This window comes from Dreissena polymorpha, chromosome 11 (assembly GCF_020536995.1).
Source record: "Dreissena polymorpha isolate Duluth1 chromosome 11, UMN_Dpol_1.0, whole genome shotgun sequence".
Lineage (NCBI taxonomy): Eukaryota > Metazoa > Mollusca > Bivalvia > Myida > Dreissenidae > Dreissena > Dreissena polymorpha.
In genome coordinates this window covers 27,013,577-27,041,146 of record NC_068365.1, presented here as the reverse complement: position 1 = coordinate 27,041,146, position 27,570 = coordinate 27,013,577, and the positions used below count along the sequence as shown (strand labels likewise).

The following is a 27,570-nucleotide window of genomic DNA, read 5'->3' as shown; positions in this document are numbered from 1 at the left end:
TATATGTTTTTACATTTTATATAAGATGCAATGCACTACACCTCATTATAAGTCACAAGTTGGTATGAATTTATAACTCTGAGGGAAAATTGTAGTATACTGAAAGAGTACCCGTTGTACTTTTAAGTAGTTCCTGAGCCAAGAATGACCAATTGAGATAACCACGATTATTCATTGTCGGATCAGGTGCTACTGAAAAGTACCCCGAGTACATTGTATGTATACTTCAATGTACCTCAGTTACGGAACATATACTTAAAAGTACCTTTTACCGGTTACCTTTAAGCGTATGTTTCGTACCTGGGGTACATTAAAGTACATACACTTAAGAGTACACGGGGTACCCTTAAGTAGTACCTGACCTGACAACGAACAATTGAGCGCAAATAGACATAAATCATATAATTATCAGCAACACCTATTATGCTATTAAATAAGTAGACAATGCCATTTTTAACAGAGCAAGCAGATGAGATGCCCATGAGGAATTTTACTTAATGATTTAGAAATGTCTTCTCGTGACCATTACATACATTCTAGTACAATAAAAAATGACATCGTGACATATTTCCTTGTGCCACCTTCCATATGAGTTCAATTTACCTAAATGTGCAAAATATCCAAGGAGTAGAAGATTGCATATTTCGCCCTGATAACTATTCTTACTCTTGCATGTATCAAGAGGTTCGCTTGCTTCGGATCTCCGTTTTGTCTGTTATTAAAATATTTTGGGAAAACATTATGCGGTTGCATTGTACAAAGGACTTCATAATGTGTGTTTAACTAACCAATCTAGACATAAACGATGCAGAGCACATCTTTTTTACAATGACATACGGGTCCCAGATGCCCACCTAATTACATTTCATCAGCTCATGTCGGCGATTATTGTTACCGTGGGCAAACAGTGATAAATGATACTGTAAGAAGAACAGGACAGAACAGACTGTATATAAATACTTATATATAAGTACATTGTCTTTAATGCAAATACTTATACATAAAGTAATGTCACCTGTCAGTATACTATAGTAGGTAACCAAATCAATATTGCTATGTACATATATGTGTAGGTTAAATTAAATATCAGAACAAAATTCAATAAAATTTCTCTTCAAAATAAGAACAGAGAACAATATCGATTTTGAACAGGAAAAACATAATACTTTCAAAGGCAGTAAGGACAAACTACTACGTTTAATTTACTTTGGTATACATAATAATATTCAAATGTAAGAAGCCGTCAGCTAGAATCTTGTTTTTTTCTCCAAACGTAATTCAGTAATTCTTTTCCTTTTTTTCGTGGTTGGTGTACGTCGTTCTCGGGGTCTCTTAATAGACCTTCTTTCATGTAGAATGCTTCTCAATCGTTTATATGTTCAATAACATTGATTTGATTTTCATCGATTTTTAGTCGTAACATTTGGGTAAACATAACGAAAATACCCATTACCATTTCAACTATTTCGCATACTGTGAGCATGTTTAAGAAAACAAAATGAATACTTGTCGTTTTTACAGTAACACCATTCGTTTGGTTACGCATATATTCAATTAATAACGCATTATATTTTACAGCTACATCAATGTAGCATGCATCGGAACTTTATGACACTAGAGATAAAAACTTACCATGCAATAACATAAAAATAATAAACCAAAATGCAGATGCTCAACAAACTCTATGAAGACGTATGATGTTACATTAATTCACCAGTAGTATACATAGTTCACACGAGAAATTGCCAAAATTAATAAACAAGAAGACAATACCATATGATATGGACCGTGCTCTGTGAAAAGGGGTTTAATGTATGTGCGTAAAGTGTCGTCCCTGATTAGCTTGTGCAGTCCGCACAGGCTAATAAGAGAAGACACTTTCCGCCTAAACTGGATTTTTGCTAAAAAGAGACTATCTTTAAACGAAAAATACAATAGAAGCGCAAAATGTCGTCCCTGATGAGCCTGTGCGGACTACACGGGCTAATATGGGGCGACACTTTACGCACATGCAGTAAACCAATTTTCACAGAGCAAGGCCCATATATAGGATAATAAAAAAAGGCTAACACACACATACCTGTACTCAATGCAATGGTTTACACCTTAAGGCAGTTCTATAGATCTGCTCTTGGTGAAACGTTCAAATGATATACCGTTTATAGGAGCTCAATGTTATGGGGTCGCCGTGGAGTACTGGCGGTCCCCTCGGTCCCCACCGTTGGAGCGATCTTTAGATCTTCCCCATTGACACCAATTACGGGTTCAATACATGAAACAGACTCTGGAGCGTTTCAATAAACATGTGGCTTTAAACGTATTCGAGCTTAAATAAATAGGTTGAAACTAAGAGATGAAATGTGAGCAAAGCGAAAATCAATCAAGGCACGTACAAAATCAGTTGTTGGTTTAAAGTTTAGAGTCACTATACACACACTAACACGGTGCCTATACCACGTGACTTTTTAAGATCTGTGTTGGGAGAATAAAGCGCGACCCAGTTTACATTTTTAATGATGTCTTTTTAAATATTTCACCATTTCTAATGGGATAAAGTGGAGATCCCGCTAATTCGTGAGAGTTTTCTATAGGTATCATGATCTTTTTAAACAAATAAGTATTTTTTTCAGTAAAGTGCAACCGCGTGTTTGTATAATGAAGTCCCTACACTGATCCGACATTTTTCTAACCGTTCAAACGCGCGGTTGAACTTTACTGAAAAAATACTATGTGTGTTAATAAGTTGGTTAGGTTTTTAGCCAAAAAGCGGTCGGTCAGTTAGTCAGTCAGTAAATTTTATAAACTTTATTAAGCTGTAATTACGTTTTAAAGTTCCATTTCCCTTCATGCAGCTGTGCATTACCAGAGAGAAGCTCTTTTCATGCACGATGCTTGGGTTTGGATATACGTGAGAAACCAACTAGAGGGTTGCAGCAGTTATGTATTGTATTGTGTAAAAGAGCTTGAATGCAATGATGTATATAATCTCGCATCAGTAGTGTTTATATGCTATGTAAATTATGTATTATAAGAAATAATCAACACATTTTGCCAGTTTACAGTTAATATCTTTATTGCATATAATGATTGTTTAAATAATCAATGTTGTCTACAGCTTAAAATACACATAAATCGTGAATGAGTTCAATACTGAAATATCGTACATGTCAACAACAAAGACCTCAATATGTCAATAAATATAAATGGGTCGTGATCTGTAAAAAGGGATTTTAATGCATGTGCGTAAAGTGTCGTTTCAGATTTGCAGGAACAGCACTTTCCGCCTTAAGAAGATTTTTGCTAAGAAGACACTTTCTGGAAACGAAAACTATCATAAAAGCGAAAAGGATTGTCCCTGATTAGCCTGTGAGGACTGCACATGTTTATCTGGGACGACACTTTGCGCACATGCATTATACCCCCTATTCACAGAGCACGTTTCAAAAATTACAAAATACCTAGTCACAAAAAAGTAACGTATATGTACAGATGCCCTCTGCGAAGAGGACCGTATGATTATCACAACCTTTCTATGGGTAACTACTTTGTTAGTAGTGGTGATGACTAAATAACTCTTGCGATCGAAAACAAACTAGCTCGTGGTAACGACATAATCAACCGATCAGAATTAACGAGTTCGAAAAGCATTTTAATCGCGAATCAATCCGATGTTTATCAAACGAAACTGTAATAACCTCTCTTGTATTAGCTATTTTTTAACATGCCTTTAAAAACACGTGTGTTCTGGTTGGCTTGTAAGGCCATTTCCGCGGCTTACTTATCTCGTTCATACGAGTTACCGAGTCTCTTTTACGAGTAAGTTATCTCGATCCCACGACTTACAATGTAGAAATTCATTTTACGGCTTACTATGTTATTCTCACGAGTAAATGTGTTTTTCCACGTTTTTTTTTCGTGCGAACAAGTTACAATGTCGTTTTATTGACCTATATACAAATATGAACTTGTCACATCTGTGCTACCGTAGAGATGTCACGACTATACTACAAATTAAACACTAAACGATTGACTTCCAATTGTGACCTAGAACAGTGTCACTGACTTATGCCTTCTGCTCATCTTCTCAAAGACATTTACATTTAAACCAAGTTCTATAAACATTCTTAAAGGAAAAAGAAGATATTGCGCGAAAAGAAAAATAACGGTTAACATTGTCACCAAAAAGTTTTTCCTTGATCTTGGGTTGGCGTAACGGACTATGCCCTCTGCACATCGTCTCAATGACTAAAAATGTATTTTTTCATGAAAATATTTCAATTGGATTGGAATATGTAGAGCGGAAACTAAAATAAAGACCTTGAAGGACAACGTTGACATTATGTCAGCATGACTGACCCATGGGGGATATAGGATGTATAGTGCGGAAACGACAGCGGCGATTCAAACCTTTGGCTGTGCAATACGAACTTGACCTTTAGCTGGTAGTACATGTAAAGATGTAATGGGCCTAACAGGTAATCACACAATTTCATTAGCTTTGTACATACGGTTAAGGACCATTAGGTGGTTTCAAGCTGTCAATGCACATACAATGTTTCATTTTGATAAGCATGTCCATTGTGTTTAGAACAAAAATTGATGATACCATCAAATTATTGTCCCATGGCAAAATATGTATATCGTATGCATGAAAATCAAACCAAACTTTACACTGTCATTAACGCATTTCTGAACACTTTGTAGTTTATAAATCTTTATTTAGGCACGATACTAAGCAGATCAACAAGTATGGATCTATGCGTATAGAGGAATGATGCCTTATGACGTCACCAACATAGTATAATGGATGACGTATTATCGATCTAATTAGATAGTTATGTCTCAATGTTATCTCAAATAATTTATTAATCAGGAAACAAAGTTCTTTTCAGAAACAAGTAAACGACGTTTACAACATTAAAACGGTAGTGAGTGGAATGGAAACAATTACAACAACATCTAAACTGTAAACGAAGTAATAATCACCATGACAGAACTATTAATGAGATCAGAAAACACAAATGGCTAATTAGTTAAAATTATCATAAAAGCAAACTCTTATCAATCAATTAGTTGGCTGATAAGATTATCTAAAATTATGTTAAGAAATATTGCAACAAATACAAAATGGGAATATTTTTCGGGGAAATGGTATGTAATTATTTCGCAAATGTACAATGATGCCATACGATACTTTAGCATACAATTTTCGTACAAAGGTAAATTAAAGATTCATAAAAATGCTCGAATTGCAGTTTGAACCTTAAATAAGCCAGTGGGATAAATAGTTAATAATATAAACGAACAATGAATGTAGGGAGAATGCTAATTTCAATGAATGTTTATGGGCCACAGCGATGTTGAACTTGTGTAAGGTTTGTAAATATGTGATTATGCGTTCGGATTCTGGAATTTGACCTCAGCGTCAGATCAGTCCTGTCGGACAACCAACAAACTGCATATTGCTACCACAAAAGAAAACACGCCTGTATTGTTCCTGATTGCTGCAATATCGTCCCGGTGTTTCAGCCAATTTAAAGGTAACAAGCACAACAACTCGCCCCAACGATTTACTCATCGGTACGACAATAACGGTTTTTTTCGTTTTCTGTGTTGTCACTGTTGGCGTGTTGCCGGTTTTGAAGTGTGCCGAAAAACAACAATACACCGGACCGACAATTATGACTTTCTTTGTTTTTCTTTTCTGTCGGCATGATGGGGGCTAGAAGGGCGCATAAACATAACACATGATTTTTCGCGCTGGCGTGTAATCATGTTCTCGCCCTTAAATATGCCAACACACAAGAATGATATGGCAGCAATCACACGCCACATATATATGCTAATGCAGGGTAAAGAACTCTTTGATATAACTTTGACCAGACGCATTAGGAGTTACTGCGCTTGGCTTGAAAATGGCGTGGACTAAGTGCGCCTTAGAGTAGAACACGATTGCACAGGTGATTGACAATAATAATATAATAAAGGCGCAGGGCAACAGTATAGAAAACACACCAATAACGTCAATGTACTTGCAATCTGTTAAACGTATAAATGTATTACATAATGTTAAGGTTTTTAAAGGATGTGTTTTGTTGAAAGAATGTAAGACAGGACGGCCACAGGATCACGAATCAACCAGCTAAATACCATGAAGTGTTCATTCAAATTGCACTTAAAACTAAACTTTGTATCAAATCAATAATGCAAATATTTCTCTTATGACTCTATCCTTATTTTAATATGTACACACTGATTGTATCGTGTGTTTTATTAGAATATTAAAATAATAGATGTTTGTGTTTATCTGTTCCTAATTTTTTATGGAGTTGGCACAGACAACATTGTGAAAAACAAAAACATGTATATCATAATGTTTTATCTTCACACTGTTAAGTCATTACTACCATTGTTAAAAAATAAACCATAGAATTTAAACAGTGCCAATGAATTCAATATAATTAGTCCTAATTCAAATACTGATACTCACATCATTAACCATCATTTATATAAATATTGTGAAATGTGGTTTGAAAACACAAAGAAAAACTAAAGGGCATGGATTGAGTGTAAAATAAATATATTAATAAATTAATAAACATTCATTATATCGAATCACATAAAATCACAAATGTTTAACGTATATACATATATTAATCGGTAACTTGATTTTTAATGACGACGTGTGGAAAATAATAAATATAATACAATTGATTTCTTGGGTATATACATGTACAAATACAATAATGCAATTTGTACATATTAAAAAAAAAGTGACAACACGAACACAAAAAAACATAATTTAATTATTTAAAAAGTGGAATACCATAAAGGATGATCGTATGTAGCAAACACAGTTGAATAACTGAATTTATAAATGGATTGTAAATATGATACAATTGACTAGTTGTGTTCTTGTTTGAAACAGAGGAATATCAACGAATCTAGTAATTAAAGTATGGAATAAATTTTAAGTAAATATTAAATAAAGTGATGACAGATGACAGAATTAAACAAAAACTTAATATAAACGTTGCAATGTATCACATTTAGCTCTCCGTGTCGCTGTATTCGGCATGCAGGTACCCGCCCGCACCAAAATCGCACTTGTCATGCAAATAGTCCAGCTCAAAGTCCCCGAAAGTGCGCTGCACATAGTCACGTTGCGGCTTGATCTCATTCGTGTGGATGCCGCCATTGGCTGATGATTCGGGGCGCATGCTCGACAATGGACAATCTTTCTTGTGCTTGACAGATTTGCATTTGGAGCACATGCGTTGTCAAACTTAAGGCCGTTTCGAGGGGCCGTGACACTTGACGGCAAATCGCAACTCTGCCGCCATCTCTGAACACAGTGATTGCTACAAGGGACATACTTGTATTTGGTAACATTGAAGCACTTATTTTCAAATTTAGAAAATATTCAACGTTAAACTGATGCGAATAACAACAAAACAACAATTGAAAAAGGCTTGTCACAGGATGTGATATATTCCTCAAACCATGATGGTGTTGTTTGCCAGAGCGAAAGCGAAGACTCATAACCTGCCACCTTAAATGGTGACCTTTACCTTTCTTCGAGGGGCCTCGCCAGACAGTTGATTAATTGGGGATTAAACCCAAGTGATACTAAATTCTTATGTGTTCACGATCACAGAGCAGAGACATAATCTGATAAGACATCCCAATAACCCCACCACTCCAAGCACCTATTTAGTCTATTTCAACCCAAAGTCGAATGGTCCGACAACTATATGCACCGCTCTCCGACGGCACATATCATGAAGCGCACAGGGACATACCCGTTTATTACATGTTAGCGTATATACATTTCTCTACGCTACATTGTCAAAGAAAATATACTGGATTGGTCGCTGAGCTACTAGCATATCAATACAATCGAATGGTTTTTTCTTCATAACTTGCTCTGAGGAGGAACAACACGATGTTAAATAGACACATTTAATCATGCTTCATTTGTTTCCAATTCAACATTTTGAAAGATAATGCAATTAAAAATGGATTTAAGATCGTAAGTTGTCAGACAAATTACATTTTAAATTGTATATATCTAAACGTATTTTTCTCTGACGTTCAACATACAAAAGAAATCGGTAATTGTTTACCGTATAATTTCTATAAACGCGATAGCTAACAATGCATGTGGAGTAAATCAAGTAAGTGAACTACGTTCGTACCAAGCAAACGATAAAGTATGCATTCTATTCGCACTAAGCGATTTCGATTAAACACTGTTTAACTATGTATACCTGATAGTTTTCAGCGAATTTAAAGTCATTTTCGTTCATAAAACCTGATGCCATTTTAGCAAGCATGTTATCATTTTTGGAGTTAATTCGCTTTTATCGAACGTACCCTGTTTTCCCTGGCATTGGTCTTGGAGTTCCATACGAACTCGATGAAAGCTACGACGACAGCAAGCGCAAGGCCGCCAATGAGAAAGACAAAGATTCCGCCGACGTATTCCACCCCCAGAGCGCTCGCTTTAGAATCTTTCTTGTCGTCGCGTACGCAGGCGCCGATTTTTTAAATTTAATAATTTGATACACACACTGCTCATACCGCGGTATTACTCACTTTTTTCACTGGCCATTTCCTCGCATCTTGCAGTCTTCGTCAAATACATTCCTTTATACCCCTTACTCATTCACTATTATTTATTGGTGCTAAACTGTGTCTTGCCATCCTTTTAATACTTAATACTGCGCTACCTCAACTTTCCGACTTATAAGTATTATATTACTTGTAATTTTCCATCGTTCCGTCTTCACGAACAACATTGTTTGTATACAGCCGCGGCATTGCCGATGATTTACTGGTATATAACGTAGGTATTGATATCCTTTCAGCTTTATAGGATATAACCGAATATTATCGACCATTAACTGTATATAACCATACACATTTCTAGACTATTACCGAGTAATTTCAGACCATTTGAGAAATTCTTACCTGTATCTTGCCATCCTCTTGTAGGCTTAGTATTGCCATTGAGAGCTTTTCTTTTAGTGGCGAATCTGTAAATAAATCATTATCATAAACACTTTACTTTTACATACAATGCAACTTATAGATTGATAAATATACGCAGTAAACAACTATTAATGAATTTGCACCAACATTCTGATTTTTTTTATTTGCAAATACATAGAATATATTTTCTTATTAAGATCTGTAGCTATTGCAATTACTAGACTGTAAAACATATTTCTAACCTAAGCATTGATATTCCGAATTACACAGTTTTCATATAAAATAGTTCAATATTGCAAACGTATGTTTATGTATGCGAACAAGTTGTAATAATAATTAATTATCAACGCATATGGTAACAAACAATATGTGTACATGGTACCTACACACCGTTACCATGGCATTTAAAAAACGCTTTCTATAATGTATAAGACAGGGTACATTGTGACTTAATGTGGGAAATAAATTGTCATTTTTTTACGGCATTTGTTGTATTTATTAACAACACAATATTAATTTGAATTGCCCTAACAAAATATAGCAGTAAACGCGTTATGACGAAAGTTTGTCTGGAACGGAAATCGAACCCAAGATGAATGAGAATATGCTTTACCTGCCATGAGGCTTTAACACTTCATTGATGTTTATAAGAACATGTATCCTTTTTTTTCATTTTACGTGACTACCTTAGACGGCTTGGGGTGACGGAAATGTGCGAAAAAAGGCGATAATACGCTACGTGCATTCTTTAAATCCGTAATCAACCATAATAAACCATTGGATTTTATATGCAAAAAAACATTCGTGGAAAACGGAATACTTTCGCCACTTCTGATACGAAAACGATGCCATAACGAGCCCATTGAAAATTAATGTCTTAAGTTACCGTTTGTCACTGTTTCGTTGTTAACCTTGTATAGTTAGGTCATGACTTACCGATGACGTGCCATTGTCGAAAACCTCGTTAATTTACGTCAATTCGTACCGATTGGCCTAGCACAAACCTGGTATCATGACGTAACGACTCAACCTTGTGCGTAGCATTGTCTTTAACCTTCTTTAGTGTCGCCATGACTAAGACATGACGAACATTAGCGTAAACCTTGTAAATGACGTAACTACTTACCCTTGGGAGTAGCGATTCCGTATCCCTTGGAGTCCATGAGACCGCCCACCTGCAATAGATTGCAATTGCGCTGCGTGATGTACTCGATGGAGGTGGACTCCATTAGGAAGGCGTAGTCGCCGGCGGCCACACGCTCGATCCCGTCCTGGTAGCTCTTCGTAAACGGGCTCGGGTCCTTGCTCTCCATGAAGTTCCACATGCGCTGATATGTCTCAATGTTTGAGTCCTGCGAAACGGTAAGCGATGCAAATTTTTTTTCCCGTAATGGACTCTAAACTTATTTATATAACATACTTAATGTAAAGTTACAACTGGACGAAATGTCTTCGTGCCGAAAGGAGCGCTTATTAGGGCCATGTTCATTCTGTAATATATATATATATATATATATATATATATATATATATATATATATATATATATATATATATATATATATATATATATAATTCTATTTATTTGTGTGATTAGTTCCTGCCCATTAGAGCAATTCCACGGAACGGGTGCACGGATGTCTGGTAGTGTAGATATACTTGGCAGGATATTGCGAGCATTTAACCAATGAGATCCAAAGTCGTACGAAATAAATATTGTGTCTAGTTATCAATTGAGGTGGTGAAGTATATTTTATCTAGAAATACATGTATTAAGTCATTTCGCTAATAAACGAGTTCGTTTTTTTGTGTGCGTAAACTAGGTATAAAGCCATCAACACAATCCATAGGTTCTTTTTCACAGCCGAAAGTTTTATTTCATAACAAATATACCATTTAAATTAACACATCTTACATAAACATGATAAACATTTTAAAATGTCTGTTCATTTTACACAATTTTGCAATATGGCATTTCACCCGTATTTCAACAATTTTCATCGACATTTTGATAATTAAACCACACGTTTTACAGAAACTGTCGGCGATGATGAAAAAATAATAATTTGTCAGTTGAAAAAGAAGAGAGAAAGGGGGAAAATAAAATAGACATCATTGACATGGATAGAATCCATATTAATTGTGTTTGTTTTCTTGGGTTTAATTTATTTCAGATCATGGAAGCATGGTATCCATTTGTAGTTGAATTGAGCCTCTTCCGAAAATTACAATGAAAATGAATGTTATGTTACCTTTTAGCAAATTTAGTTCATGAGAATGCAGCCAATGGAAGACGATATGGTGTAGCAATGAAATTTCGGAAAAAAACATCTACCATATTAAGCGCACCCACACACTTAATCTGTGACCCTTGCCTCTATTTCGAAAAACATAATTACTTTAAGAACATTTCTCACTGGTGTTCGATTATTAAGAAAATGGACACGCGACTGCAATTTACCAGTAGACATAAATTTGTAGCCGCGACAGGAGCCGCTGTCACATCTGATATTTGGCCGCAGTGGTGACAAATAAGCCTGTCCTGGACTTTGAGGCAGCCTTGCAGAAATCTTAAGCTTCAAATGATGCTCGATGTGACAACAAAAGCAATTATTGAAGCCAAATTCGATGTCACAGTATGATCAAAATAATAACCAGCAAATGTTTGTCCAATACTATTTGTAAAGAAAAAGGCGAGCAAAGTTCTACTTATTCTTCGCTTGAACGGTCTCACAAAAACACGGTGGTCACGGTGAAAGAACTGAAAAATTGATTTGAAAACATTCTCATTTTTTTTATTTACTTTTGAATGCAGCTGTTTTATTCTTTCGTTCCTAAATTCAAACGGATGTTCCAAATCTACGTCGAATGTGTTGAATGATGATTTGGCATCAACAATCCCGATCAGTAATAATTAATTGAATGAGCTCGTCGGAAGCAGAAACCTCTCCGATCCTATTCATGTGATTCTGACGTGCCTAAGTCGGCAGTTGCATTTTCAACCAATTATTCCTGAATGACAATTGAGTTAACACGATGGACAGAATGAGCTTAAAGGGACTGTCAACCACGACGACGTAGAAAAGAAAAGTTGTAAAATACCGTATTTTTTACAATTATAAGTTTATACCGATTAAAATATCACGACTGGTATATCACATTACTTGAAAAAAGTTGTTAAGTATTCATATTTTCAGTATATTTGGTAATAAATTTTACTGGGTATGTCTACCAGGTAACTACCAGTTAACTATAAATAACGCCAGTAGATTGATCACCATCGACACGTGGTAAACCCAGAAATGCAAATTGTGCATGCGTAGTGAATTGTATATATTTTATATATAAAATGATAAATCTACTTGCGTTATTTATAGTGTGTAAATCGTTATGTCATCTATTTTCGCGATGTACTTTCGATTTCACATCGCGAAATTTTATCACCGAATATACTGAAAATATGAACTTTTTCAAGTAATGTAATATACCAGTCGTGATATTTTTATCAATATAAACTAACAATTGTAAACAAATACGGCATTTTAGAACTTTTCCTTTTTTCGTCATTCGTGGTTGACAGCCCCTCTAACGTTATCAGAATAGTTCAAGAAGTACGATCATTAATACATTGGATTGGACCTTGTGACCTGGTTTTTTACTTCACGGTATCCTGTTTTAAACTTAGCATAGATATGGTCAAGAAAAACACTCAGACAAAAACATATTTTGTTTTCTCTACGTTTTTTTTTCTAATATTTAATCATATGACCTATGTTTTAATTACTGTTGATCAGGATAAAAACATAATATGTCAAGGTAAACAACATCTTGACCGCTTCTCATTAAAGGGGCCTTTTCACAGATTTTGGCATATTTTGAAGTTTGTCATTAAATGCTTTATATTGATAAATGTAAACATTGGATCTTAAAAGCTCCAGGAAAAAATCAAGAATAAAATTAAAACAAGGAAAAAAGTAGCCGGTACCAGGGCTCGAACCAGTGACCCCCGGAGTCCTGGAGTTAGTCTGAAGTAAAAACGCTTCAGCCCTCTCGGCTATTCCGCCGAGTATACACAGACTAAGTATTTTATACCTTATATAAGCAATCTTCGTAGTTTCGATAATTTAAACGACAACAACAGAACTTTCCAAATTATTCAATCGTTTCGCGTTGCAACGCTTTATAATTTTTAGGTTTTCAAATCGTCAAAAGATACATATAATGGCTTTATTGGACTATGGTAAATGTTCAGTAATACTGTTTCCTCACAAATATCGTGACTAAAACGAAAATTTGCGAATCTGAAACAACTTTTTTAAATTTTGTCAATTTACCAAACCGTGAAAAGATCCCTTTAAGATTGGGCAATTAATGTGATTCATGGTACATTAAGACAAATTGTCATGAAGATTGCAAGATAAATGTGGCCTCTTGAGTAGTGACAGCTAAAATATTGACGATTAACGACGATGGACGCTACGATATAGACTAATGACGAAACACAAACCTACTTAAAGTAGAACAAAATAAATAAAAATACATCGGACATCAACTTACTCTAAAGAAAGACATGGTAGATCCGCCGGCTAGCGTCCCATATCATATGTCCGTCTGGTCGGCGAGGTCCTCGGCGCTCTCGATCGGCGATACCATGCGTTCCACGGTGAGGAATGCCGCCAGATTCGCCGTGTACGACGATATGATGATGATTGTAAACAGCCACCACGTGCTGCCGACGATCCGCGTGGAGACCGCACGAGAGTTGATGTCCGAGCCCTGCTGCATCAGGGTTCCCACACAGAACCAGAAACTGTTGGAGAGGCTGAATATGTTCTCTACAGTATCCGTTTCCGGATTGCAAGGGTGCGGATTGTACCACTCGTAGGGGCTGAATCGCGCGATGATAAAGATTGTCAGGCTTACGACAAAGTATGCCGCGGAAATATACACCCAGATCTCTAGCGCGAGAGGGTTCATGAAGCTGACAAGTCCCGGCTTTTCACGCAAAGAATACTGATACCCAGATTAAGGAATGGTTTTGTAAAGTCAACGAAATGTTCCCTTTAGTAACCAATGGTCAAAGCGGCTGCTGCCATATCAACTTTCTGGAAATAAAAAACAGCAAATGTTCATTATAAATTATCATGTATTATTACAAAAAAACGAATATATTTGTTTTGTATATCGCACGTAAACAAATGAGTGTTACCTACACGTTCAACGATGCAATGTTTACGTGTATTTAATATTTATCTCACGGGAAACCTCAAATCATAGTTATAACATAACCTACGCTCCCGGAGTGAAATAACGTAATGCTCAATTTTGTTTATTACACGGGTGTTATTACACTAGTTATATAACTGTGAAATGACGTCATTTTTGTGACGAAATGACGTCATTATTTCAGCGAATCTTTTTTACAATGTGAATAAATAGAGAATACTAGGTCGGTGCCGAATAAAGCAAAGTTTTCTTTGCGAGGCTTAGAAAATCTGAACCACGAGCCTTGGCGAGTTGTTCAGATTTTCGTGCCGAGCAAAATAAACTTTGCTTTATTCGGCACCGATCTAGTATTCGATATATCCCATCAATTTTCTTAGTCGTAAATTATTTCTTTAAAAATAGAATAGAAAAATCGAACTACACGGAAAATCCCAAAGTTATTTTAAGCAAACATTGTTTCATTATTTTAATCGTGCCGAGCCTAATACATTACAAAAAGATCAGTAACTAACCTGTTTTTCTGTTTATCATACTTCTACATCCCCGATTTTTAAGAAATAATGAAAAAAAAAACACACTAAAAAACTGCAGCCTTAGCGTGAAAGAACATGCATTGTGTCGTATGACGTGTTAATAATGACGTCACGAGTACGCGCACTTAATATTTGTAAATAATGTTTTTTTGCTTTTTGAGTTTCATAATGTGTTAAAAATATATTACATCTTGGTATCAAATTGTTTGTTTTGTTGAATCTGATTCGATTTTACTAAAAATGATTACTTTATAGTTGATTCCGAGTAATATGACCATTCTCCGCCGCGCGTGACAGCTATATTTCAGCACTGCCGAAATAGAGGACAATTTATTCCACAGTTGTTTATTTCGACAATGCACGTCCGATGATGGGATAAAAGGTGAAAAGAGCATAAAATAAAAAGAAAATTTGTTGGTCATGTTATAAATAGAATCTTAGATTCGTGGTCATTTTGTATTGATTTTATTAAACTCGTCATCTAAATAAAGATAAAAACTCGACAAGCCTCGTTTTTATCTTTATTTAGATGAATCTTTAATAAATTCTATATAAAACGACCATTCATGCAAGATCCTATATGAAATAACTCGTTATAATAACTTGTACAAACATATGAATTTGCATTAGAAGAAAATACGTGCGATATCGGAAGCACGCATTAAACTGTTAGTGATACCGTTTAACAATAGAAGGACATAACCATCATATAAACACTATTATAATTAAAGCCGGAACACGCCATACCAGAGTTGCGACACCTTAAGGGTTTCGCGGGATGGAATGAGTGGGGAGATCAAATCAAATTGAAAGCCGATTATTTCAACAAAAAAAATTGGGTACGAAAAAAATAAATGGGTACGAATAAAAAAAATTGGGTACGAAAACAGTTGGGTACGAAAAAAAATTTGGTACGAAGAAAAATGGCAATAAAATGATTGGGTACGAAAAAATTTGGGTACGAAAAAAAATTGGGTAGAAAAAAAATGGGTACGAAAATAATTTGGGTACGGAAAAAATTGGGTACAAAAAAATTTGGGTACAAAAAAAGTGGTTACGAAAAAAGTGGGTACAAAACAAAAATTGGGTACGAAAACATGTGGGTACGAAAACAATTTGGGTACGATAAATAAAAATTGGGTACAAAAAAAAATTTGGGTACGAAAAAAGAAAATTGGGTATGAAAAAAATTTGGTACGAAAAAAATGGGTACAAAAAACATTTGGGTACGAAAAACATTTGGGTACGAAAAATATTTGGGTACAAACAAATGGGTACGAAAAAAAATTGTGGGTACAATGGGTTCATGTTAAGGTTTTAGCATGGCAGACGCCGGATGGCGAAAAGACACGACATGACACAATGAGCTGGCTATGACAAAACCTGAGGTTTTTTCCGAAAACAGCCGAGCTCATAATGCATAAATCAGTGAGTAATAGTACTTATACTCAATAGGCACAGGGTATAAAATCAGAACCACTGGGCCGAATCTGCTGAAACTTGGTCGCATTATAGATTATGGTCCAAACAAGCTACAGAATGAGCGCTTCTGGACCTGACAGCGTAAAACATTAACCGATAATGGACAGCACAAAATGGGTCATTTTGTACAAAAAAAAACAAACTTAAAGTGGCATTTAAGACATTTTAGACATCAGAAAGTTGCAAATGTTTAATATTCTGCACTCTTCGACTGGTTTGTTTTTTTACAAATTTAGAAGCATTTATCCTTGAGGTGTATATAAACCCTGTTATTCAATGTCAAAAATAGCTAAGCAGCAATGCCCCTTTAACATTATTCCTTATATTTAATTGTATTGTTTAAAGAAATAACTGTGTATATTTAATGATAATGGCTCCGTATTTCACACTTGATAGGCCACTGCTGGGGCTTGAACCCAGAACTCATCTCACATTGTAAGATGCATTTTTCAATTAAACTACAATGACTGTATCGTGTGAAGTGGAGCCAACATACACCCACATAAGTGAAAAAATCATTATGTCGATATATTTGTCCTGGGCGTTTTCCGACATGTTGCATAACTGTTTACCACAAAAAATGTCTACATAGATAAATATACATACATGTAAATGGGAAAAAAATGAACTGTCTATTTTTAATTTTTGCTTCTTATATACACATTTCCTAGCCTGCCATGATTTATAATTATATCATGTTGAAATCATTTATAGACAGAATATTACTGAAACTGCAATAAACAATAATTCTATCTAATGCAATGAACAAATGTTCTTCCGATGCCATTTTCACTAAGGTATAGGTATTGAATCCTGATATACGACTAAAACTGAACATCTAAACAGCAGTATTTTACATGAAGATTACTCACAAAACCACAACAATAATACTCGATGAATGAACTGTCCGAAATCCGAAAAATATGTACACTACAATAACAAGACGTTAATAAAAATATGCACGTTAACATTATTCAAGATATGAAAGCAATATATCAAGGGATATAGGAAATATTTGGGGTGTTACGCACAATTTAACATAAAGTCAGTGTGCGAATTTCACTTTTTAAACCACTAGCCCGTTCGGGCTACCAGATGGATTTTTTCACTATCCTGAACCAAAGTTTACTAGCCCGAACTGTTTATCACAAGTTTTTAAAATAAGTTTATATTTTTGACGGTTCTGGATAGTTTTTATTGCAGGTAGGGTGTAATGATGAGGATTGCAACTAACAGTTGATCCCAATTAGCAGGAAATGTTATTATAATATTTCAATGACACAATATGATTATAATATTTATGTATGACGATATTCGTCAATCAATACCTTACATGCAGTCAAGAAGCAAAGGTTTTTTTATCCAATCTGTAAATAATTTTAGATGTCACTTGTCCCAAATTAGAAATCCGAAACATTAAGCCTAAAGTCTGAGGCCGTATGATAAAGCGAATAGAGGGCAGTGTCTCCTCCCCCTAGCTTATTGTTCTTTTTTATAGTCTTTCTAGGTCCAATTCTGGTGAGTACAATGTGAAAAAATATCAACCAGACCATCCGTAAAATCGCATGTGTATTCATCTTTCTAGATATTTTTTTATCAAGAAAGTCGAAAATAAATTAAAATCGACAGATAAAACCGTATCCGGAAACAACTGTCCGAAAACATATCAATATAAGTCTTTGCACGTGAAATAAAATATGCATATCGTTAAACTGCCTAAACTGAAAACCAGTAAAAAGTAACCAAGCAACTATGCAATCAATATATAATTTGGTTGACATATTCTATTAAAATATGATAGTTCAATGCGTTGATTTGTCAATAGATCATTACAAATCCAAGATGGCGGACATTAAAAACATTTGTAGACTTGTATGGTTTGCTGAAAGTACAGCAAATTGAACAACCTGGGTAGATCCGCATTTTATTCGCACAGTATCAAAAAAAAATTTGTCATTCAAACTCTCGTCATGTCAACATAATCGGAAGGGTGAGGAAACGCGATACGACGCTAAATAAACGCTAGATATGGTTCAAGCGATGGATGAAAATAATATTTTTGAGCATTTTTTATTTCAAAAGTTTGAAAAATCAATAGCCCAATCGGGCTAGTACCCATGGAAATTCAGTAGCCCAAAACGAGATTAACAAGCCCCGGGCTAGTGCAAATTTCGAACACTGTAGAGTTATAAATAATATGCATATTCTACGTGGAAAAAGGGTCATAATTCTTACAAAATGCAAGTGATACAGTTGTCTGCTCTTGTTTTTAGGTCGGGGTCATGTTGGTTAACACGTATGCAAAATATGGAAGCAATATGTCAAGGGACATAGGAAATATTTGGGATGGTATGCAAACTATAACATTTGCACGCTAATGCCGATGCCGGGGTGAGTAGGATAGCTCCTCTATATATATTTCATATATAATAGTCGAGCTAAAAAGTAAATTTACTATAAACAACAAGCTTACCTAAATCACAACTTTAATGCAATGCTTATAACAATTAAGTTACAAAGATATTTCATTGATTAAAACTAACTTATTACTATTGGTTGCCCGCACTGACAACCATCTTTAGTATGTTGGTTGCCCAGATAAAGAATAACGAGCCCAGAATTATGTACATGTGTATATTATACTTTCTTTTAATAAAATAATAGATAATCAAATAAATTTGCTGACATTGCACTTCTCAATGAATGATGTTTTATTATGAGTCTGAATTTAATCATTTCCTATTCCTTAATAATGAATGTTATTTAACTAGTATTGATCCATGGTGGTCAATTGTTATTCAATTTTGATTGCACTGAATTGTTTTAAGCTTAAAAAAACAAAAACAAGTTGCCCGGCCAGACTATCAACTTTGGAAATTGAGTTGTCCAGGCCAAAACTACTTGCCCCGGGCTCACGGGAAACCACTAATTTTCATCCCTGTATACCCTTTCATTTTCTGTTCTTCCATCCCATTCTCAAAATGAATTTTAAACCACAATATTTTTTAATAACATTTGTATGAATTGCTAACCATTATCACCCCAAAAACAATTTTACAAAGCTGTAATCCTGTCGTAGAGATTTAGTTTACTATTATCAGTGTTCTCTTAACTTAAATACCGGCAGCCAGTGATTTTGCCGGTTACATTTACTCTTGATGCCGGCTACTTTTCCCAAATATATCAAGTAAATGTCACAAATGCTTTCGTTTTACTGCATAGTTGCCGGCCATATAACTGGCTACTCAATTTTTTCTAGAAAACACATAACTATGCATGACAAACACACAATACTTACATGTACATACATCTTAGATTCGTTTTTAAAATAAATTGACACTTCCAGCTTGTCGTCATTAAAATCCAAAGATTCACATAATTTTCCACGAGATACGTCAACAATTGTGTAATCAAATGAATGAAAAATAAAAGTAAAGAAAGCCGGAATTTACATAAATTTCAGGTTGATAAACACAACAAGGTAAAGGTAGTCGGTGAGATATAATAATAATACAGTTAGTAAGGCCCAAACCCTGGGTACGGTAAATATACTAAAACATACCGGGGAATTTTAACACTAAATCGGTTGTTGTCGGGTATGTTGTAAAAATAAATTATGTTCACATTTATGTAAATTTTCTGTTAAATGGCATTTATATTATCAAAACTAATTGTTAAAATCATTAATGTGATTTAATTTTAAATCTTAAATTGTTCAAAGTCGCATCATTGTATGACGTCATCAAGTATATTTTCTGCGACGTTGCACGTTCACTTTTTAACGCCATAGATTTTTTTAAAGAAACATTATTTGGTTTGCGAGGTCCGTTAAATGGGGAACACCATATTCTGTATTTATATTATGTTTTAACAATTAATTCATGCTGTGTAATAAATATTGTATAAGATATTTCGATATTGATTGAAAATGTTTCAAATTGTTATTTATGAAACCTCTTATTCTAATGAGTGTATGCTATTATATTATACTTTGAAAAGCATATCTGTTGTACTATAATCTTATTATTCATTATTTATTGTTAATTTCATTTATTGTAGAGAATCGTCAATGTTACATCTAGTCGCCAATGCTTGTTGTCAGTGTTAGTCATAAATGCTTGTGATCATTGTCGTCAATGTTAGTCGTCAATCCTTATCGTCATTATACATGAAGGAAATAAAAGCAGAAACAGAGACGTATTCTTGATTACTTGCTTATTCCTACGGCGTCCTCTCAACACTCATACTAAAAAGCATGTTGATGCAGATTTTAAAAAAAAGGTTGTTTAAGGTAAACAATATTGTTTTATGTTAATCTGTAGCATGTTTAACATCGGATTTTTGGCGGATATACAACTCGGATACAATCTAATATTTGCGGGTATGTTTAAGTTTATTTACCGTACCCGGGGTACATGTAAGTAAAGTTAAGAGTACCCGGGGTACATGTACCTGTAAGAAGTACCTGAGCCGAGAATGACCAATCGAGCCTTAGTACCAATCGAGCCTTAGTAAGTGAGTGATGGTGTATGGGATAACATGCACTGAGGGTGTATATTTTTCATGAACAAGTCAATTGAAGGTGTTAGAGATGTATTGATCCATAAGATTAAAAAAGGTAATTAACCACGCGCTTATTAAAATTAAAACGATGACATTACATCGTACCAGCTGTTTATTGTTGTATACTGTAAGCTGGCAATATTTTAAATAATGTAAACAACTTACCTTGTATTAAGTTGGCACATTGTTGTCAGGTGTAGAAACTTTTTATACTTATTTCTGTTAAATTGCACTGGCTGAACCAAAATAATTATGTAGTCGTTTCTGAATAATCACGAAACAACCTACTAATGCATATATGCTTGCCAGTTACTGAGTTTGTGCATTTCCATTCATTATACTATCGGCATTGGCAAACATCGTAGACCCAGATAAAACGCCGTGTGATGTCTGCTTTTTCGTTACGCTAAAGATTTCCATATCCACGGGTGTTTTTGTGTCAAATGTTATGGATTTTCAATAGATCGTATACTTATCTACAAAACAGCGAATTAGCGTTCACTTTACATCATTTCTGATGATCTTATTTTGTAAATAATTTATGAGTGTTTATTCCTACGTTGCTATGTCGTCAGCCATTTTGACGGTTGATTTGTTTACTTTCGGTTTCCACTACAAACGAAATTAATTGATTTGCTGTTCGCGTTTATTTATTGATTCAATAATAAATTATTAAACCCTAATAATGTTATTGTCTCAATGTCATTTATATTCAAGATATTATCGGATAAATAGAATACCATTCTAATACCAGTGTGTACTTACATTTATCTCGGAAAGCCTAGCCGTGTAAACCTTTCTTCTACTCGTCGCACACAATACGTTGAATAACACATAGATTTATGTCATGTTTATTAAAAAACCACACTGTGCACAAAAGACATGCATGTGTACTTCCGATTGATATTCAAACACAATTATTACGTCTTTGTTTATCGATTAAACGCCTAACTTTATATTAAATTAATAACGCGTAACGTCAGTTTCTTTGTTTCGTAGCAAGATGGAAGCTAGCATAAGCGCTTTTCATGACGTCATGCGCGCGTGCTCTTTCCCATAAAAATATTTAAACGCAAAATACTCGAAAACTAGATTTTTCCCAGGTATAACGCCTACGCCAACAGGTAGATCGCATTCTGATCCATATACATGTCAAATTTCAGCAAACGTGTTCGGCCAGTTTTCAAGACTCCCAAATCGCGGCTATATGCGCCAGCTTAACGAAACTTAGCCCCCTTAATCATTCGTTCGAATGAACGTCATCAATGATGACGTCCAATACATCACTCATTCCATACTAGAGTTGCGACACCTTAAGGGTTTCGCGGGATGGAATGAGTGGGAACTAAAAAAATGTGGGTTCGAAAATTTTGGGTCTAAACAAATGTGGGTACGAACATTTTGGTTACGAAAAAAAATGTGGGTACGAAAATTGTGGGTACAATGGGTCAATGTTAAGGTTTTAGCATGGCGGACGCCGGACGGCGAAAAGACACGACACGACACGATGAGCTGGCTATGACAATACCTCAGGTATTCTCCTAAAACAGCCGAGCGCATATGCATAAGTCAGTGAGTAATACTCAACAAGACTCATAATTGTCAAGCAAATTTGTCCCCTACCGGCTCCACCATTGTCAGAATTTATTTTATGTTTTTATTTATTGCCATAGAAACCAGAATTTTTGACGTAGGAACAAAATGAAATCACGTGCATAATGTCCTTATTGCCATCTATCCATGTTTCAAGTTTCATGAAAAAATATTAAGAACTTTTAAAGTTATCGCAGGATTCAGAAAAGTGTGACAGACTGACTGACTGACTAACTGACGGACACACAGAGTGCAAACCATAAGTCCCCTCCGGTGAAACTGGTAGTGGACTAATAAAAGCTAGGCACGGCGTATAAAATCAGAACCACTGGGCCGAATCTGCTGAAACGTGGCCACATTATAGAATATAGTCCAAACAAGCTACAGAATGAGCGTTTTTGGAACTGAAGCGTAAAACATTAACCAATGATGGACAGCACAAAATGGGTCTTTTGTACAAAACATGTAAACTTTAAGTGGCATTTAATAACCTTTAGACATCAGAAAGTTGCAAATTTTTAATATTCTGCACACTTCGACTTGTTTTTTTTACAAATTTAGAAGCATTTATGCTTGGGATGTATATAAACCGTGTTATTCAGTGTCAAATTTGGCCAAAAATCACAATAACATCCCAAAAATGGCTAAGCAGCAATGCCCCTTTAACATTATTCCTTATATTTAATTGTATTGTTTAAAAATGTGCAGCTCCATGAGATACATATGCATTCCAAATATCAAGTTGCTATCTTCAATATCGCAAAAGTATTCATAAAATAAGCGATTTGGGCCACATATATTTGACCTCTGACCTTGAAGAATGACCTTGACCTTTCACCACTCAAAATGTGCAGCTCCATGAGATACAAATGCATGCCAAATATGAAGTTGCTATCTTCAATATCGCAAAAGTACATGTATTCATAAAATAAGCGATTTGGGCCACATATATTTGACCTCTGACCTTGAAGGATGACCTTGACCTTTCACCACTCAAAATGTGCAGCTCCATGAGATACACATGCATGCCAAATATCAAGTTGCTATATTCAATATTGCAAAAGTATTTATAAAATGAGCGATTTTGGCCACATATATTTGACCTCTGACCTTGAAGGATGACCTTGACCTTTCACCACTCAAAATGTGCAGCTTCATGAGATACACATGCATGCCAAATATGAAGTTGCTATCTTCAATATAGCAAAAGTTATTGCAAAATGTTTAAGTTGGCGCAAACAGACAGACAGACAGACAGACAGACAGACCAACCAACAGACAGGGCAAAAACAATAAGTCCCCCACTACTATAGTGGGGGACATAAAAAGATAACTGTGTATATTTAATCATAATGGCTCTGTATATCACACATGATAGGCCACTGCTGGGGCTTGAACCCAGAACTCATCTTACATTGTAAGATGCGTTTTTCAATTAAACTACAATGACTGTATCTTGTGAAGTGGAGCCAACATACACCCACATACCGGTAAGTGAAAAAATTATTCTGTCCATATATGTGTACTGGGCGTTTCTGACACATGTCGCATAACTGTTTACAACAAAAGATGTATACATAGATATATATACATAAATGGGGAAAAATAATTTGTCTATTTTTTTTTTTTCATATATACACATTTGCTAGCAATGATTTATAATTATATCATGTTCAAATCATTTATAGACAGAATATTACTGAAACTGCAATAAACTATAAGATGGATAGATATAATGTTTCATTCCATATAGTACAATGAACAAATGTTCTTCCGATGCCATTTTCACTAAGGTATAGGAATTGAATCCTGATATACAACTAAAAATGTATGTTGGTTAGCATGAAATATTCAACAAATCCTCATATTCAAGCTTGGTCATCACTTAGTGAAATAATTTGTGGACATATCATAATAGAAAAATGCATTTCATGCCTCTAGATTGCTTTATTACAGGGTTTCCAGCTTTTTGTATGAACAAAATTCCCTGACTTTTCCCTGATGGAAAATAAAACGTCCAGGATCATAATTTCGACCTATTTCTTGTTTTAGACACCCTGAATAAATAGCAGTTGCAGACATAACTTATTTTTAAAGCTACATGTATACTACAAAGTCACCATAGCCATGCAGAGGAAATAATTTGCTGTTTTAATTGTATGGACTTCTCGAGACAAGTTGGGAAAGTCTGCCCAAGCAAAATTCCCTGATTTTTCCCTGATTTCAGGAACTTTTCCCAAATTCCCTGACTTTTCCCTGACTGGAAAAAGTGAAAGTCTTTTTCCAGGTTTTCCCTGATTTCCAGGTTGGCTGGGAACCATGAATGATAAAATGTTCTTTAGATGCCATGTGTATTAATATATAGGTCTATTTTTCTGAGATATTAATGAAAATGCCTGTGGGTATGTGGCGAATATTAAAAAAATCTGCAACTTGATATATGGTGCTAACACGGTAAAATTGTATGAGCCCAAATTTTAATAGATGAATGCGTATTATGCTTCTCTGCTTATACTATGACGACATGTTCATACGATGCCATTTTTATTAATATATATGCCAAATTTAATGAAATAGAATTGAAAATGTGTGTTGCCAGTTACCAAGTAAGAAAAAAATCAGCATTTTTATGTAGGGTCTTCACATGGTAAAATTATTTGTGCCCAAAATAATAATAGATGAATGCATATTAGGCTTCAATGTTGCTTATACCATGACTACTGGTTCATACGATGCCATTTTTAAAAATATCTATGCCAAATTTAATGAAATAGACTTGAAAATGTGTGTCGCCAGGTACCAAGTAAGAAAAAAATCAGCATTTTTATGTAGGGTCTTCACACGGTAAAATTATTTGTTCCCAAATAATAATAGATGAATGCATATTAGGCTTCAATGTTGCTTATACTATGACGCCATGTTCATACAATGCCATTTTTATTAATATATATGCCAAATTTAATGAAATAGAATTGAAAATGTGTGTCGCCAGGTACCAAGTAAGAAAAAAATCAGCATTTTTATGTAGGGTCTTCACATGGTAAAATTATTTGTGCCCTAAATAATAATAGATGAATGCATATTAGGCTTCAATGTTGCTTATACCATGACTACTGGTTCATACAATGCCATTTTTAAAAATATCTATGCCAAATTTAATGAAATAGACTTGAAAATGTGTGTCGCCAGGTACCAAGTAAGAGAAAAATCAGCATTTTTATGTAGGGTCTTCACACGGTAAAATAATTTGTGCCCAAATAATAATAGATGAATGCATATTAGGCTTCAATGTTGCTTATACTATGACTACTGGGTCATACGATGCCAATTTTATAAATATCTATGCCAAATTTAATGAAATAGACTTGAAAATGTGTGTCGCCAGGTACCAAGTAAGAAAAAAAACAGCATTTTTTTGTAGGGTCTTCACACAGTAAATTATTTGTGCCCAAATAATAATAGATGAATGCATTTTAGGCTTCAATATTGCTTATACTATGACTAATGGTTCATACGATATCATTTTTATAAATATCTATGCCAAATTTAATAAAATAGACTTGAAAATGTGTGTCGCCAGGTACCAAGTAAGAACAAAATTAGCATTTTTATGTAGGGTCTTCACACGGTAAAATTATTTGTGCCCAAATAATAATAGATGAATGCATATTAGGCTTTAATGTTGCTTTTACTAAAACGACATGTTCATACGATGCCATTTTTATTAATATATATGCCAAATTTAATGAAATAGAATTGAAAATGTGTGTTGCCAGTTACCAAGTAAGAAAAAAATCAGCATTTTTATGTAGGGTCTTCACATGGTAATATTATTTGTGCCCAAAATAATAATAGATGAATGCATATTAGGCTTCAATGTTGCTTATACCATGACTACTGGTTCATACGATGCCATTTTTAAAAATATCTATGCCAAATTTAATGAAATAGACTTGAAAATGTGTGTCGCCAGGTACCAAGTAAGAGAAAAATCAGCATTTTTATGTAGGGTCTTCACACGGTAAAATTATTTGTGCCCAAATAATAATAGATGAATGCATATTAGGCTTCAATGTTGCTTATACTATGACTACTGGTTCATACGATGCCAATTTTATAAATATCTATGCCAAATTTAATGAAATAGACTTGAAAATGTGTGTCGCCAGGTACCAAGTAAGAAAAAAACAGCATTTTTATGTAGGGTCTTCACACGGTAAAATTATTTGTGCCCAAATAATAATAGATGAATGCATATTAGGCTTCAATGTTGCTTATACTATGACTACTGGTTCATACGATGCCAATTTAATAAATATCTATGCCAAATTTAATGAAATAGACTTGAAAATGTGTGTCGCCAGGTACCAAGTAAGAAAAAAAACAGCATTTTTATGTAGGGTCTTCACACAGAAAAATTATTTGTGCCCAAATAATAATAGATGAATGCATATTAGGCTTCAATATTGCTTATACTATGACTAATGGTTCATACGATACCATTTTTATAAATATCTATGCCAAATTTAATAAAATAGACTTGAAAATGTGTGTCGCCAGGTACCAAGTAAGAACAAAATTAGCATTTTTATGTAGGGTCTTCACACGGTAAAATTATTTGTTCCCAAATAAAATTTGTATTTGTATACCATGTGCTCAAGTGTTTTCAAATTCAGAATGACATTTCCCGGTATTTTAGAATATTCTGGCTTGTTTTGTTAACAAATTGTAGTGTAAATACAAACTCAAAGTAAATATTTAAAACTACCCGATTCACACTGAAATCAGTTTTATAATCCACCAGACGTTTGTTGTTAATCACAAATAATAGATTTCAGAAAACAAAGGTAATGTTTTATTGTTTACAATATCAGCAAAAGATGTCAAGGATGATCCGACAGTATCCAAATGAAAACTAGTCTTGGACAAAGCGACAATGGCTTCAAAATTGTGAATTTCAGACTGATGAGAGTTATTTTCATCTATTGTTAGATGCATTTGAAACATTTAAACCTTAAAATATTCCTCGATGCAGTAATTTATATTCATTCACCAATATATGTAGTAATGTATCCAAGAAAATGAGTATTCTTTGATTTATTGCGTGACATAAATATGTTACGACTCTGGTTGACTTTAGATACAGAGTTGGCCTCAGAGAACAGGTATGTCAATACCA

The 27,570-nt window shown here is 34.6% G+C and overlaps 1 pseudogene; it reads right to left on the bottom strand.

The window, feature by feature from the left end:
- Positions 1-7,049: 7,049 nt before the first annotated feature.
- Positions 7,050-27,570, bottom strand: part of LOC127849712 (glutamate receptor ionotropic, kainate 2-like) — a 66,202-nt pseudogene continuing 45,681 nt past the window's right edge.